Source organism: Gossypium hirsutum, chromosome A01 (assembly GCF_007990345.1).
Source record: "Gossypium hirsutum isolate 1008001.06 chromosome A01, Gossypium_hirsutum_v2.1, whole genome shotgun sequence".
NCBI lineage: Eukaryota > Viridiplantae > Streptophyta > Magnoliopsida > Malvales > Malvaceae > Gossypium > Gossypium hirsutum.
In genome coordinates this window covers 82,826,477-82,839,119 of record NC_053424.1, presented here as the reverse complement: position 1 = coordinate 82,839,119, position 12,643 = coordinate 82,826,477, and positions in this window count along the sequence as shown.

Below are 12,643 nucleotides of genomic sequence, written 5' to 3'. Positions count from 1 at the left end.
ATTTGCCTAGCACATTTCTAAATTTTCTCACATAAGTCCTATCAACTAAATTCACATGCAATTAACTAAATCGAAGCTTAAAACTTTTACACAGTTATATTCACATATTTTAGGCAATAATTATCACATTCAAATAATTTGGTGACTCGGTCTAGCGGTCACCGCTTTCCGACTAGGGTCACTTTAGGGCTGTCACATTATTAATCAAGGAAGAGTAATCAACCAAGTCAAAGTTCAAACTTTTTTCAGAAACCAAATCTTCAACAATCGAATGGGGCTAATATAACTTAAAAACAACAGATTCCATACTTGCTTACCCTTTGGCATAGGCAAACAAGGTTCATTGATAACGTTACCTTTTTCAACCAACGTGAATCTTTTCTCCTTCGGAAGATATCAAAGTTGAAATTTTTCAATGAGATCTTCAGAAACCTGAAAAGAAAAAATAATACATGGAAAACTCACGGAATGGTTAATAAAAACACTCCTCACTTTTTCTTGTTAATTTTCTTCCTTTTCACTCGTTTCTTTTTCTAGCTCATTTTCAAACTCTCGTTCTTTTACATCAATCTCTTTTATTTTGAAAACTCAATGTCACTTGTTTCTTTTACTCTCTTGGTTTCTTTTTCGATATGCTTTTCTGGCTCGCACTCTTTTTCTTTTTCAATCTCGATCTCTTTTTGCTCTCTTTCATTCTCTTTTTCTTCTTTACATGCTTTTCAATTTCATTACAAATGGAGGACAACAAAAAGGAATCATCAAAATAAGAAACCTTTCATTGAGAATAAGAGAAGGGATCTTCATACAAAAGACGATCATCTCTTCGTGAAAGATCCTCCATGGTTGAGTATTTTGATGCTTTTGAAACAGTTCGCCTCTTCATAAGCGATCCCCTACGGATGAATAAATTGATGCACTTGTAGAGGCATATCTACTTTTTCGTTTGTCATCTCGAAAGGACTCAAACTCAAAGTTTACTTTACTTTTTCTTGAAGTCATCAGCATATAGGACTCGCGATATGGATCTTTTCTTGAATATTCATAGGATGCTTGTCTTCGTGAGGATCTTATCTTTATTCCTCGACGGCATCGAACTCCTTTGTTTGGATTTCTTTCTGGACTTTGCGACATTTTAGAGACTCACAACAAAAACTCACCAATTCTCTCACAAAGAAAATCACTCACTCTTGGATTTTCTACACTTGGATGAGCTCACAACCCTTGTGCCTTTTTCCGCTCCCTCCACCTCTCTAAGTTCTCAACGGGAGAAGTTAGACTTAGAAGCAGTCATTGTGGGTTGGTTTGCAAAGCATTGTCGATTTAAGGGTAGGAATTGTTGTAGGACAATAAGGTAGGCTATAAACAAATGGTTGGGTTATGGTGTGGCCAATTGGTAGGATATTGAATGGATGATTGTCAGGGAGGAAGTAAAAATTTCAAAACTAACTTCTTCTCTTTCTTTTTCACGTTTTTTTTACTTGCAAAACTTGATATTCACTCCTTGAATTTGAATAGATACAAATTTTTTTTAAATTCAAATTTTTGTCAAATGAACTACAATACCTTAATGTCGAGAACGTCGATTCTTACTCCAAATTCGCTAGCTCTGATACCAAATGATATCAACTCAGTTGAAGATGTCTCAAGTCATATTTTTAACCTAATCATGAATTTGAGTAAGAGTTGAATCATTTTCGATATGAATTAAGTTAATCAAAATAGGCTAATGAGAAGAAAGAAATAAGCTTAGAACAAGGTTGCGAAATGGTTATGCAGAGAGAGGCAATTCAAATAAGGCCAGAGAATGAACCAACAATAATGTGATTGTTGACCCGAAACTCAAAATAGGTCTTAGGTGAATTCGGTTTAGGAAAAATAGAACAAAACCTTAACCCATTAGCAAATGTGATAGGAACCAAAGGTATATGAACGCCACACCAAAGGTGATAAGTTTGGTTTAACAAAGAACAGATTGATGCCACAAGAAAACTTGATAAGTCAATTCAGTCCCAAGAGAACAAAGAGATTTGAAATCTCAAAAATATCAATTTGATTCAAATATTTGGAAAAAGTCCCTTACAATAAGCTGATTACAAGTATTTATAGTGCTAGATAAGGCCTAGTAGAAAAGTCACAATTGTTCAGCTTAAAAAAGGTAATAATGAGCTGAAATAAAACTTAATCACTAAGCACAAACTCTTGAAATTCTAGGCCTAAGGAACAACAACTATCAATAAGATTTAATGTTCTAATTCAGCTGATTTAATAAGCTGGAATGCTTAGGTTTCATTCTTAAGCAGCTAAAGAGTCTAGGATAAGCTTTAAAGTCTGCCTTGGACAGCCAAATAGACACCAGCGACATTCATGATATTTTTGGGCACACAAACAGGCCATGGAGTGTTCTTAAAGAGGCAATCGGTTATGGAATTTGTAATCAAACCTTTGTCCATTGCTATTCTTGAACAGCTCATTGGAGAAGATGGAGAGGTTGCTGAATTTTAATGATGCATATTACTCCCCTTTTATTATTGTAACAGCCCCTTGTATGTAACCAATTCCTGCTGAATAATCGCATTTATCACTTTGTAATAGCCCTCATACATAACTGATTCCAACTAAATAGTCACCTACAAGCATTTATTAACAGACAAATTAAAACACTTTTAAACACACTAAACTTAATAAGCTTATTTAATAAACTGTAAATAAACACATTTAACACTTAATTTAATAAATTGTAGATAAACACATTTAACACTTAACTTAATTTAAAAACTGTAAATAAACATATTTAACAATAAGTTATTCCAGCAATTAAATAAACTAAGATAAGCATTTATTCAAGCAACTCAATTAACTAAAATAAACATTTATTCCAGCAACTCAATTAACTAAAATAAGCATTTATTCCAAGAACTCAATTAACGAATATGAGCATTTATTCCAGCAGCTTAATTAAGATGAACATTTATTCCTACAGCTTAAAATGCATAAAAGTAAGCAAATTAGAATCAAGCTCAATGTGCTAGCATCAAGCCTAATTGAGCTCCATTGAGTTGGGTAAAACCTAGATTGAACTTGTTGAGTTTAAATTAAGTTTCATTTTGCACTTGGAACCCCCATGTTTAGACTATTCTAGGTGTTGTTGATTTAAATCATACAAGATACAATTAGGATCGCACCAGGATGAGTATGAGGTCAAATTTCTGAGACAGAGCCACTATGCACGAGGTATGGTGGCATCTGAATATGGGAGATGTGTTCATTTTGAGGACGACTTTAGGGATAATCTGAGGGTGCTGATAGCTCCGCAGAGGGAGCGAGAGTTCTTTATTCTGGTAGAGAAGGCAAAGATCGCCGAAGAGGTTAAGCGCTCTGAGTGCCAAAACAGAGATCATGAGAGAGATGGGAACAAGAGGGATTTAGAGTCCTAAGAAAAAGGCCTGGACTGATGGGCCAGTTAGTGCTGGGCCTCTTGTTGCTCCTACTGGATTGTAGCCGTGTGGAGATTGTGGTAGACGCCATCAGGGCGAGTGTTGGAAGAGGACTGGGGCGTGTTTAAGGTATGGTTATTAGAGCACCACATTCGAGAGTGTTTGCTAAGGGTCGATCAGGTACAAGCACTGAGTTTTGGTAATGCGCAGCCAGAGAGGGTAGGTTAGCAGCCACTGAGAGGCCGTGGATAGGCTAGGGGTCGTAACGGTGTGGGTCGTAGACAGAGGGTACCAGGTAGAAGTGTCAGACGGACTGAGGTGAGGCAGCATGCTTTTATTTATGCTGCTCGTTGCCAAGAAGATAGAGATGCTCCAAACGTCATTACTGATACGTTCTTAATTTATGATGTACCTTATTTTGCTTTAATAGACATAGGTTCCACACATTCCTATGTAGCTAGCACTGTGTCTAAGAACTTAGGGATTTTGGTTGAGAGAACTTTTAGTGAGGTATCTGTACTGAGTCTATTGTGACAATCGGTTCGGGTTAGCAAACTGTATAGAGATGTTCCACTAGAGGTTGAAGGGTTGGTATTTCATGCTAATCTGATGGAGCTTCTGTTTGGGGAGTTCGACCTGATTCTGGGTATGGATTGGTTGGTTAAGCATCGTGTCAGTCTAGACTGTGCGACTAAGAGGGTCGTCTTGAGAACTGAGAAGGATAATGAGGTAGTCATGATTAGAGAGCATTGAAATTATTTGGCTAATGTGATCTTTGCACTGGTGGCTGAGAAACAGGTTCGTAAGGGATGTGAGGCGTTCTTGGCCTATATTAGCATTTTTGTTTCTATGGAATCTATTGTAAAGGACATCAGAACTGTAAGGGATTTTTTGAACGTCTTCCCTGAGGAGCTACCTGGTTTACCTTTGAATGGGGAAGTGGAATTTCGGATTGAGCTTCTTCCTGGTATAGCTCCGGTGTCTATCGCCCCCTACTGTATGGCACAAAATGAGCTTACAGAGCTTAAGGCTCAACTGCAGGAACTTTTGGACTTTGGTTTCATCTGTCGCAGTGTGTTTCTATGGGAAACACCATTTCTGTTTGTTAAGAATAAGGATGGGACCATGAGGATATGTATAGATTATAGGTAGTTGAACAAGCTGACCATTGAGAACAAGTATCCACTTTAGAGGATCGACAACTTATTTGAGCAGTTCTGAGGGGCTTCTGTGTTCTCTAAGATCAATCCCCATTCTGGGTATCATCAGTTGAGGGTTAAGGAGGCTGATGTGCATAAGACTGCAATTAGGACTCGATATAGGCATTATGAGTTCCTAGTTATACCTTTTGGGTTGACAAATGCACTGGCTGCATTTATGGATCTGATGAACTGAGTGTTTCAGCCTTATCATGATCAGTTCATCGTGGTCTTCATTGACGACATTCTGGTATACTCTAAAATGGAATATGAGCTTGATAAGCACTTTAGAGTTGTGCTTCAGATTCTGCGTGAGAAGCAACTGTATGCTAAATTCAGTAAGTGTTAGTTCTAGCTTCGTGAAGTCACTTTTCTAGGGCACATAGTGTCTACTAAGGGGATCCAAGTTGATCCTAGGAAGATTGAGGCTGTACTTGGTTAGAAATAGCTTAAGATTGTATCTGAGATCCACAGTTTTCTTGGTATGGTGAGTTATTATTAGCAGTTTGTGGAAGGTTTCTCACTAATTGCAGCGCCCTTAAGTAAGTTACTACGTAAGGGTGTTCTGTTTGTCTGGACTGATGTACAGTAGGAGAGCTTCGAGAAGCTCAAGACTATTCTGATTGAGGTTCTTGTTCTGATACAGCCTGAACTTGGAAAGAAGTTTGTAGTTTCCAGTGACACGTCGCATGTGGGTTTGGGTTGTGTTCTGATGCAGAATGGTAAAGTTGTGACATATGCATCTCGTCAGCTCAAGACGCATGTGGCAAACTGACGCATGATTTGGAATTGGCTTCCGTAGTCTTTGCTTTGAAAATCTAGAGGCGCTATCTGTAAGGTGAGAGGTGTATTATCTACACTGATCAGAAAAGCCTTAGGTACCTCCTAACTCAAAAGGAGTTGAATCTTAGGCAGCATAGATGGATTGAGCTGCTTAAGAATTATGACTATACTATTGAGTTCCATCCTAGCAAGGCCAATGTGGTGGTTGATGTGTCAAGCCGTAGGGCAATGACTGATCTGAGAGCGATGTTCGCTCGACTTAGTTTGTTCAATGACGGAAGTTTGTTTGCTGAGCTGTAGGATAAACCGACTTGGATAGAACAGATTCAGGATAGGCAGTTAAAAGGATGAATCATTGGGTCTTCAGTTCCATCAGGTTGAAAGTGGCAGCACTACGGACTTTACGCTGAATAATGATGGGTACTCTGCTTCTATGGTTGGATTTTTGGTCCAAATGATACTGATCTGAGGTAGTCTATTCTGAGAGAGGTGCATAGTAGCCCTTATGCCATGCATCCTAGTGGGAATAAGATGTATCGTAATCTTCAGAAACTATACTGGTGGCTGGGATTGAAACGGGAGGTTATTGATTTTGTGGCATGATGTCTGACATGCCAGTAGGTTAAGGCTAAGCATTAGTTACCTTTGGGTTTACTGCAACCGGTTAAGGTTTCGCTATGGAAGTTGGAGCGTATAACGATGAAATTCATTAGTAGGTTGCCTTTAACACCCAGAAAAAAGGATTCTGTTTGGGTCATCGTGGATCAATTGACCAAGTCTACATATTTCATTTTGGTTAGGACTAACTATTCTCTTTAGAAGTTGGCGAAGCTCTACATTTTTTATATAGTGAGACTTCATGGGGTACCAGTCTTAATCATTTCTGATAGGAATCCTCGTTTCACTTTTCGATTCTAGAAAAAGTTGCATGAGGCTCTGGGTTCGAGATTGGGCTTTAGTACTGCGTTCCATCCTCAGACCGATGGTCAATCTAAGAGTGTGATTCAGATACTAAAGGATATGTTGTGAAGTTGTGTTATTGATTTTTGAGGCAGTTGGGAGGATTATCTACCGTTAGCCGAGCTCGCCTACAATAATAGTTTGCAGTCGAGTACTCAGATGGCGCCTTACGAGGCTCTATATTGCTATAAGCGTCGTACTCCTTTATGTTAGACTAAGCCGGGTGAATGTCAAGTGCTGGGTCCTGAGTTGGTTTCCGAGACTTAGCATAAGGTTCGATTGATTAGGGATCGTCTGAAGGTGGCTTCTAACAGAAAGAAGTCTTATGCAGATTTGAAGAGATGTGTGATTGAGTATTCCGTGGAGGACTTCATGTTTCTTAAGGTCTCTACATGGAAAAAGGTTTTGAGGTTCGGTCGGAAGGGGAAGCTGAGCCTTAGGTTTATTAGGCCGTACCAAATTCTAAAGCGTGTGGGACCGGTTGCTTATCAGCTGGTGTTACCTCCAGAGTTAGACATTATTCATAACATATTTCACGTCTCAATGTTGAGGTATTACTGCTTTGATCCTACTCATATTGTCCCTGTGGAGGAGATTGAGGTTAGGCCAAACTTGACATTTGAGAAGGAGCCGGTTTAGATTCTTGATCAAGATGTTTATGTTCTGAGGAGGAAGTCCATCCCATTGGTGAATGTGCTATGGTAGAATCATAGCACTTAGGAGGCCATGTGGGAACCTGAGGACTCAATGCGTCAGTAGTATCCTCATCTGTTCTAATCAGGTAAATTTCGAGGTCGAAATTTTTTTAAGGGGTAGAGTTGTAACACCCCAAATTTTATAATTCTGCTTCTGTAGGTTTTTGACACAAATCTGAATTTCCTTCAATGGTTAAGTGTTATGGGAGTGTCCAAGAGGCCTTAAGTTCAAACCACAGCTTGGGCAATTTTTGTTATTTTTTGAATTAAGCCTTATCTCTATTTAGCGGGCTTATATTAAATTGTTTGTAAAATCTTAATAGAATAGGCCTATTGTCTGATGGATAACTGGAGTGTTAGTTTGCTGATGGTTAGGTGTTCGAATCCCTGTGCAAGCGTGAGAGATTATTTTTGCTCTATTAACGGGGAGAGTTTCGGTTGAACTAAAATTTTGTGTTGGCTAAGATGTAATGGAGTTGTGGGAGAGAATTAGGGATTTGGGGATGTGGGGGTTATCATCTTTCATTTTTATTATTTTGTTATTTATTCAAAAAAGAGCATTTTTCTCTCTCTTCCAGAATTGTTCCGAAGAATTTGACGTTATTTAGCTACAATGTTTTATAGGGTTGCACAGGTCGCCCAAGTCGACTGTGAATCTACTGTAGGGTCGGTAGGTGATACTGAGACCCTAAATCATGTGACCTGAATATATAACGTATGTATTGAGCATGTTAAAAACTTATGCACATTTACTGACTTGATTTTATGACCGATAACTGGAATCTAACATGTGAGCATATATTTTTGTATGTCTGCATTGAGCATGTTTAGTTGCATTTGCATTGGGGTGGGATGATTGATTTTTGAAGGAAGTGTACTGAAAGATTTTCATACCTATTATCTGGCAACTCAGCTACAATATTACTAATATGTGCCGCATTCAGTACGACTTGGTGTGTAGGGCTGGGTGGGTGTTTTAAACCCCACATGGTATGTAGGGATGGTTGAAGATAGTGGGTAGGATACTGATTTTCTGTTACTATATGCATACTGTATCTGAGATAGGCTAAGGGCCTAATTTATACCTGAAACTGTATCTGAATGGGCTAAGGCCTAAACTGCATCTAAATTTGTAATGGGCTTAGGCCCATACTACATTTGACTGGTAACTGTTGTTTGACTGTATGCATGTCTTCTGTGGGGATTACACATTGAGTTTACGTAAACTCACCCATTTCTATTTTATCTGTATAGGTAAACCCCAGACTTAGACGGATCGGTGCGGTGGAGGACTCAACGATGATCACATGTCTATTGAACTGCTTTAATTTCATTTATGGTTTCTATTTCCTAGTTTTGATGTAATTTGGGACTTTTGGACTGTTTGTCTTTATTTTGGATTTCAACTATTTTCATGGTCTTTTAAATTGCAAAACTCAACGGAAACTCGGTTTATTAAAAAATAACGGTTTCCTAATTGCGAACGGTTTTCTTAAAATATCACAGTTTTCAAAGCTTTCGCTATGGAATATGTTTACAAACGAATCAAATTAACGAGAAAATAATTTTGAAATTGTCGGAAGACAAATTTGAGCTAATAAATGAAAACGGTTTTAACTTGATGATTCAATTTTAAATCCCATTTCATGTGACATCGCCATGAATCAAAAGAGGATTGAATTATTGATTACTCTTGTTATTAAAATGAATTGACTATGACTATTTTTGTGATCTTCTTTTGTCATCATCCCCATTAAGGGATTGAAAGCAAAATATTTGATTGAGAAATATCTACTTATGAGTAATTGAATATGGTAATTTTATTTAAAGCTCATTATGGTTGGATGCATCTGAAGTTGCAATTTTTTTTAACTATGAGTATAACTCTATAGTACTCAGAATAAGTTCTCAATTAATATTACGTGAAAAAATATTACTTATTAGAACTTGCAAGAGTATAAAAAATATGTATGAAAAGTCATTGGTTATGTATCTGTTGTACACCTAGAAAATAAGATCCACTCTCAAATTTTGCTATTAATAGATTTTTATTGGATTCAAAGTCTAACATTGGATTTTAATTTACTTACTTCTTATTAAAATCATCAAGACTCAACGCAGAAAAAAAAGATTTTGCCATATTCCCTGAAGCGAATGTTGCATATAATTGTTTGGAATTTATATTTATATTTTTGACTTAGTGACATTATAGACTTCACATTGATTTAGACATTTCCAGTAGTAAATGTCACAATAGTACTTATATGTGGATACAAAATGAAAGGAATGGAAGATTATCAATTTGTCACAATTTATATTGACATTATTAGTACAATTGAAATGCATGTTAAAGTAAACCAGAAGTTTACTGATACAAATGCATTTACTATTTGGCGGGACCAGTTAGACCATCCTGGATCATATATGTTGCGAAAAATAATTGAAAATCATATGGACATTCATTAAAAAACCAGAAGATTGTGTAATTTAAAGAATTATCATTTAATGCTTATTCTAAATGAAAATTAATTATTAGAAACCTCATTAGCTAAAGTTGGGATTTAATGTCTTGCATTTTTGAAATGAATATGGGGCCCATTCATCCATCATGTGGATGGTTTTGATATTATATGATTTTAATAGATGCATCTATAAAATAATCACATATGTGTTATCAACTTGCAACCTGTCGTTTGCAAAATTACTTATTTAAATAATTAATTTTAGATTATACAATTAAGACAATTCATCTTGCTAATATTAATGAGTTTATATCTCAGCCTTCTATTGATTGAGCTTGAAAAACTTTTGTAAAAACTTATTATTTATGCGCATAACGGTTTAGAGAAACTATTGATGGAATGCCTCTGATTAATATCTAAACCATTACTTATGAGAACTCAACTTTCTATTTCAATATGAGATCATGTTTATTTACGTGTTGTATGCATCAAGCTAATAAGTTATAAATACCCCCATTAAGATTGATTTTTAGTCAAGAGCTAAATATTTCTCATCTTTGAATTTTTGTATGCTCGTATATGTTTCAATTACTCCACCACAAGGCACAAAGATGAGTGAATATTCAAATAAAGTTGGGAATATATATTAATTGCAAGTCTTATTGTATTATTATATGTTTTAAATGTTTTGGAGATACAATTATGACATGATTTGTGATTACTATTTTGATTCTATAGTTTTCCCGACATTAGCGGAAGAGAAATAATAACTTGTAATCAGTTAGGGGGAGAGTAATGTGAACCAGAAGTTCAATAAGGATAACTTATTACAAGTTCCAAATATAAAAAATATAATAAAATAATAAATCTAGATGGTCATATAGTGAAGGCAGGTGCTCCAAAAGATACCCAAGACATAACTAATAAGTAAAACTCTAAAAGAGATTCAAGTACCTAAAATTGAATATTAAAATAGTGAAAATAAGATATCTGGATAAGTTATGTCAATTCGAGAAAATATGAAATTGATAATAAAAGTGGTCGACAATGGTTTTACATGCAATATTATTGTTGAAATAATGAAATAAAAAGAGGATCTTAAATAAATCTATTGAGAAATATAGACATGAAATAAGTTGGTCAAAATAGAAAGATGGAACTCAAATACAATTAAATTCTTGGAGTTTTTACTAGTAATCCAAAAACCTAAAGATATAAAGCCAGTGAGGGTACAAATGAAGTAGTTTTGCAAAAGCGGAACTAAAATATGAAGTTTTTCGGTAAGCCTTGACATTAATTGTGAAAAGATATAATATTCTTTTGTGATGGATGCAATAACCTTTAGATATATTATTAAACTGACAGTTTATAAATGATTTAAGTTGCATCTAATGGTTGTTGTTACAACCTTTTATGAATCACTATATAGTGTAAAGTTTATATTAAAATTATTGAAGGATTTATAATGCTAGAAGCATATTAGAATTCTCAAGATATTGTCCATTTATATGAATTGAAATAATTTGAACGTATGTGGAAAGTTTGACTTAGTGAATAGTAGTTAAAGGAGGATTAGAAAATGATCCAAAATACCTATTTGTGTTTTTATTAAAGAATTATGATTAAAGTTTGTTATGGTTATTGTTGAAACTCCTAAAGAGATCAAAATATATTTCTCCAAAATTTTCCCTCACTCATTACTTTCAAAAGAATTGTGATATAAATGATTAGCAAAGACTTTCAAATGGTCATTTGAAAAGCTAGTATTCAAGATTGAATATGTAGAATATGAGAAAGTATGTGATGTTTTCATGAGAGGGAGTAAATACGCGCTGTACTCTTTTTTCCTTAACTGAGGTTTTGTCCCATTGGGTTTTCTTGGTAAAATTTTTAATAAGGCAATATATTGTGCGTATTATAGATATGTGTACTCTTTCTTTTTCACTAGGAAATTTTTTTCCCACAGGGTTTTTATCTTAGTAAGGTTTTAACGAGACATATTATATACAAATGGACATCTAAGGAGGAGTGTTAGGAATATTTTATTAAGTGGATGTCCATCAAGTTCTAGATAAGTTTTGATATAATTTAAATTCTAATAATAGTTAGAAGTAGATCTCTACTTCATTTATACTTCTTATGCCTATAAATAGAGACTTTGGAGTAGAGCTGAGCATAGGCTAGGCCACCCGACCTGGCCCGAAGGCCACATGAAAAATGGGAGGGTTCGGGTAAAAATATAGGCCTGAAAAATGGGCTTCGACAAAAAATAAGGCCTGTTGAAAAAACGGGTCGAGCCTCGAGTAAAATTTTTTTTGCTCGGGAATGAGCCCGGCCCGAAATATATCTTAAATGTTTTTTTTATCATTTTAACTTTTTAACTTTACCTTTACCCTTTATTTTGCTCAGCTGTCCTTACCCTTTATTTTGCTCAGCTTTCCTAACTTCCTCTTCCTCCGAATAAGCCATTTCCAAAAAAATCCCTAACTCACACCACCACCTCCACCGATCCTTACTCCCTAGTCAGCTCAGCTCTGGCCAAGATGGAAGAAATTTTCCATTCGTTAAGTTGCTTCCGAGCTTTGATGTCAAAGCTCAGCTCAGTCCAAAATCGAAGCTCTCTCTCATTTCTCTTGTCTGTAGCTTCTTCATTTACGGTCTCGAAGCTCCCCACAAGTTGTAACTGTAAGCTTCTTCTTCATTTACCACAAGTTGAATATTACTTGTAGGCTATAGTTTAACTTTTTTTCTTATTCTTCTTCATTTGCGGTCTTTAGCTATTTTTTTTCTTATTATGCTTTTGGTTTTTCTGCTATTCTGTTCATAGTTTTTGTGGTGTTTCTTATTCTGGTTTTTCTGCTATTGGGTTTTTATGCTATTGTGTTTATAGGTTTTCTGGTTTTTCTTATTATGGTTTTCTTTTATTAGGTTTTTCTGCTATTGTGTTTATAGTTTTTGTGGGTTTTCTTATTCTGGTTTTTCTACTATTGCGGTCTCTAGCTCTTGTAATTCATCCAATAACTAATTTAAAAAAAAGTTTAAATCAGTAAAAAAAATTGACACTTTTTTTAATCAAAGTTGAATAAATTGATATTTAAGTTAAATTTGGA